Source organism: Thalia democratica, chromosome 2, assembly GCF_965202585.1.
Source record: "Thalia democratica chromosome 2, ktThaDemo2.hap1.1, whole genome shotgun sequence".
In the NCBI taxonomy this organism is placed as follows: Eukaryota; Metazoa; Chordata; class Thaliacea; order Salpida; family Salpidae; genus Thalia; species Thalia democratica.
The window spans coordinates 55618339-55624338 of NC_139166.1; positions in this window are offsets into that span (position 1 = coordinate 55618339).

The following is a 6000-nucleotide window of genomic DNA, read 5'->3' on the forward strand; positions in this document are numbered from 1 at the left end:
AGATAAAACTTAATATTAATTAATAACTACAGAAACTTTAACCTTAAATATCACTAAAATAGTACTATAAATCACTATTAAATTAAACACAACTATAAAATTATTAAATGGCTCAACTTTAATAAATGCTGAAGACTTAAACCTTAAATATCACTAAAATAGTCCTAAAAATCACTAATAAATTAAATACAACTATAAACATACTAAATTTATTGTCAAAGAAATTAACTATGAGGTGGCAAACAGTAAAATAATAAGATGCAAGGAGAGAACAGATAAGAACTAACAGTTGCTTTTTTAGTAAATATTTCTTCTTGCAGATAAAGATAATTTTAGCTTTGCAAAATACCATCACTCCAAATCTCCAACTCAACAACTACCCAACTGAAGACTTATTTTGGCGCTCACAAAGTTTTATGACTATTTTGTCCTTTTGGTTAAAACAGCCTAACATTACATTAAAATAGCTAGGTTAGATTATATTTTTAAAGCTTAACACTAACTAATACTTTATTTTCTGAGAGAAAAAATTACTTGTATTTCATATTACAACGAGTATAATTTAATTAAACATAACTAATGATTCAATCGAGACATTTTCACAATATGCTTTTGTAAAAACCGACATCTAAGAAACCCAGCTTAGAATAAACTTTTTATCTTTTTATGAAAGAAAGAAAAATGTGAACGCTCACAACTAAGGTCAATGGATTGGTGTTGAGAAAGACCTTTCGATCATCGAGCTGCACACCAATTACTTGTAACTAATACATAGAGTTAACTTTAAAACAAATATGAAAAAAACAAAATTAAAAACTTAAAAAGTTATTTTAAATACGTTAATAAAAACAAAACTTGAAATTTGAAAATGGTAAACACCTATTTTAACCCATTACTGACATGGAAACTATAGTCTACCATGGACTCCACACCGTCTCCTCCCCTAGATTTTAGTTTTTATGATCATTTATATTCACAGTTTTTCTTGTGTACAAGAGCAATCACAAAAAATGCAGCAAATAACTCAAATTAAATAATAGGGGAGAATTGGTAATGTCACTATACACAAAATATTTAGTATAATTATAACACTTTAAGAGAACCATGTGTTTTTATATAGTGTTTATAAATTTCTAGTATATGTGCTTGTAGATAGGCAAAACTTTAAAGTTGTTAAATATTTGTTTAACTGTTTTTTTAAAGTGGCATATTAATTTTTGTTAATTGAAACTTATTATGTTATGGTTTTACGTGACAATTCATCTACTTATAGAAAAATTGCTTAACTTTTTGTTATTAACAAAACTTAGTACGAGTTACATATTTTTTTTGTTAAGTTATTAACGTTTTACATTTCTTCACTTTATGAGCCAAAATTATTAATCCTAATTGTAACATTTAAACTTTATTACATTTTGTATAAATCTACAAAGTTTGGTGACTTTTAAAATAGCCTGCACTAAAAGAACTTTAAGCAATATAAGCTGGAATTTTTTTTTTAAGTATGTTAAATAATTAACTTAAACTTAAAGAAATAGTTTAAAAAATCTCGAAATTTTTAAAGCTTAATAAACCTTTTTTTAATTTGGTAACTATTGCTAAGACTTAAATGATATATACATTAAATTATATATATATATATATATATATATTCAAAACTAATATCTAAAAATAAACACACTAGTTTAAATGAAAAATGCGCGTAAATCAAGTGCTGTTGGTAAGAACGAGAGAATTTAAAGAGTAAAATTGAGCATTTTACGTTTGAACATTTCCCGCTCAAATTGCAAGTTGTGCATTTGTTAAAAATGTTGCGCGGTTCAGAAAATACAAGCATTTACTTCTTTAGGTTAATAATATACTGACATAAGTGTAATGAACTATTTTTTGCTAAAATAAATTGTAGAAAATACTTAGATTTGCCGGGTAACATTTTTGACTACATAGTTACAACTTTCCATATATATAAAATATGTTTTTAAAGTATATTTTAGATTATGATAAACGTTATTCATAGAAACATAACTTTAATTAAACGGTTTGATTTAAAAACGTAAAAAGTAAAGTTTGTTAATTACTACCTAAAAGAAAAAGTCACAAATTCAGCTTACGAATAAAGCTTGTATTGTTTAAGTTCTTGGTCGTTATAGTATTTTGCAATACAATAATATTAAACTGATTTTTAATTTAAAAAATAGTAAAATACGACTATGTAGTAAAATTTATGTTACTTACGTATCTCAAAAAGTTAATAAATTTCCAATAAGTTAATCCTTTTGAATTTACTAATTACAATACATACGTACTCAAATGAGTTTATAATAATTTTGGTGGCCCTTAAAAGAGCCGAGCTGTTAGATTTTATTAACCTCCGAATCCGTACAAAGTGCGTCCTTGACGCTTCAATGCGTACACAACATCCAAAGCGGTGACTGTCTTACGCTTGGCATGCTCGGTGTAAGTGACTGCATCACGAACAACGTTTTCCAAGAACACTTTCAGCACACCACGAGTTTCTTCGTAGATCAAGCCTGAAATACGCTTGACACCGCCTCGACGAGCCAATCGGCGAATGGCGGGCTTGGTGATACCCTGGATGTTATCACGAAGAACTTTGCGATGGCGTTTAGCGCCTCCTTTTCCCAAACCTTTCCTCCTTTACTACGACCAGACATAATGATGATTGAATTCGATGCTTTAACTACTTAATTTATACTTAGTAGCGAGCGTTACGGACCGCGTTGAAACGTAGATGAGCCGTCTAGTGTTTAATTATTTTTAAAATCGAGACAACGTAAAAAATAAGTGTAATGCTCTCTCATAAATAAGATTGTTAAGCACTAAATGTTATGAGAGATATACAAAAGTAATTTTGAAAATTTCATACATTAAAATATCTATTAAAATTAAAAAAAATCATAAAAGTGTGTTTTAATTCTTACAAACTTTAATTACTATTATTTTTACAAAAAATGCTATTCACTGAAAATAATTGGTCATCATGAATTACTTTTACAAAAATTATGTTAAATATTTAATAAAAAGTTATTAAAATACAATGTAATTTAAATTTAATGCTTCTTGACATTCAAACACAAAGTAAAGAGAAAATTTAGTTGTAATATTTAAGTTTAAATTATGATTACTGAATTTAGTTTCTAAACTAAATACTATCGTTACGTTTTTTATTATATAGAAAGGTATTTGTTAGAATAATTTCAGCCGTAAGATCTTAAACGTTAGTACTAGTTTTTAAAAAAACGCTGTTAGGATAATATACTGAATCTTTTTCAACTTACAAATCAAAACAAATTTGTCATCAATTCATTAAGATATTTTAAAACTTTAGCTTTAGTAGCTCATTATTTAATAAGTTTAAATAGTTTATTTTGTTAATTAATAAATTATTTACTATTAATTTAGTTTCGTGGTAATTTACAAAAAATTTAAAAATAATTTTTAAAAGTTTATTAAAAGTTTCAAATGATATAACGAAATAAAATTTATGATGATTACACTTTTTGAGTGGATTGCACACAATTCAGTGTCTTCGAAAAGTCCGATCACATAATTTTCAGCAGCTTTTTGAAGTGCCATGATTGCACTGCTTTGGAAACGCAAGTCAGTCTTGAAATGTTGAGCGATTTCACGTACAAGAAGTTGTAATGGCAACTTGCGAATAAAAGTTACGTAAAAAGTACGAACTTCAAGAAGAGCTACGGTACTTGAGCTGTGATTAATCAGCATATGCGTTATCTGCATAACTATAAAACTTAATTCAAAATAAGCTGCTTGTTGTTTTTCCAAACGGTAAATCATTGTAAACAATATTGTGTTATAAGTGACTTTGTTTGTGCCAGATATAAAAAAAATTATGTGTTTGAACATTTCTATATTTTTAGCTTTAGTGTTAAACTCAACTTACTCGATGTGTGATAAGATAGAGCTTACCGTAGTTATCATCGTGCTTTACAACTTAGTCTGCTTAAATCTGAACAACCTAATGACGTAATAATGCTGTTGTTTATGCACGTCTTGAATCATGTATTGTTAACAATTTGACTGCAGAATTAGCCTATTTTAAATATCACCGAACAAGTAGTTTAACAAAAACTTAATGTTTTATTTAAAGTGATTAACACTTACATATTTGTATACGATTTTTAATCATTTACTATTTAACAATGTAAACCAGCTAAGTTAGACTAGTTGTTTGATAAGAGATAAGTTTCAATGATAAATTTTTGAAAATTTATTACAATACAATGTTTCACTCGTTAAAAAAACGAGATCTTCAGTTGTTCAAAATCTTATTCAAATAGGTCTATTTGAATAAGATTTTAAACAAGAATTTGGTAACAAACAACGTTATTAAAAAAGTTTTTAAACGTAAAACCGCTGACTTTATTCAGTGTTTAACACAAAAGGGCTTACAATTCAAAATTAAAAAGCTTTTAGTTAAAAAAAATCCACAACAATTTTATTTTGTTTTAAATAATTCCACTAACTCAGCTTATTTTTTATAATCGCATAATACAATTTCAGAATATTTTATAGGATATTGATACTTAATTTTACAGATTTTTGAAATTAATTTATTAATGAAAAAAGCATAAGTTATACAAGTTAAAAAGTTTAAGCTAGCTTAGGATTATATTTAACCATTTTTACACTGATTTTAACTGTTAAAGATTAGCCAACGTTTAATTTTTATACTGTAGTTTTAGCTTAATAATACAAATATTTCGCTGTATAGATTTTGTCATTTTTTTTAAATAAGTAAACTTCTGTAAAATCAAAGTTTCATTGACTAAAATTAAAAAAAAAAGTAGTTTAGTATACTTTTTAATTTCTGTATTAAAAGTTTTAATTAGAGTACTTAATACTAAAAAACTTTAAGGACAAAAATTGTTCTCTGTTGATTTTACCCCATGTTTAATTTAGTCGTTTAAGAGTTCTTTATATTAATTTAAAGCGATGAAATTACCTAAAAACTTTTTTAATTTATTATAATGGATTTACTTGTTACCTAGTTTTAGTAGCTAAACAAAAAAAAAGAGCAGTTAAAAAATTTATTTAATACTTGTAAGTTAATATGAGACAAAGATAGTAAAAAAAATAATGATTTTGATTAAGTAAGTAAGCTTCAAAATAAATCTCTTTTTAAGTTTGTCGTTTAGATAAACATTATATTAGTAAAAAATGTTCATCGTTTTAAAATTATTTTTGACCGTTTTTAACTTATTTGAAAATCTTTTTTAAGTTAAACATAGAAATTTAAAAATATATATACTTACAATAAGCATTTTTTAATGACAGAAACTTATTTCATTTCTTAAAACAAATTTTTATTTGCTCTATTACTTTTCACCAATTATTAAAAGTAAAAAACTAAGTCTTTGAGAGCATTAACTCTTTCAAACTTTTTTTTTTAAAGTTTTAAAAAGTTTTAAAAGAAAATTCTATGGTTTTTTATATAATTTCTAAAATTCATAAATTGAAAAGTTTTAATAGTTTTATGCTCAGTTTTAGCAAAAGTTTGAATTTAGTGAGTTTAAGTTTGTTGTTCTGTTACCTACTTAAACTTTAAATTAATTTTTCTTAAAACTTTAAATAGCCAGAAATGTATCAATAGTTATTTCCAGTGGCGTAGCGTGGTATTTTGGTCAGGGGGGCGCAAGTTTTTTTCAAAAAATCCCCTAAATTAAAACTTTTGGGCCGCAAATTTTTCGGGGTCAATTTTCTCGGAAATTTAAAAATTACTAAAAATCTATCTCCTACTTCATTTTTCCAGCAATCTTCTTCAAATTTTAGAAAATGTTTCTTAAATTACAAGAAAAAAATGTTACTTATGAATTTAGATAATTAAAATAAATAAAAATTTTATAACAAAATTTAAAAAAAAGTCTTTTACTTTCAAAAAAAATATTTTTACTACAAACTTTTAAATTCACAAGTAAGGTTTTTCTGTTATTGTATAAAGATTAAACTGTTAAAGTT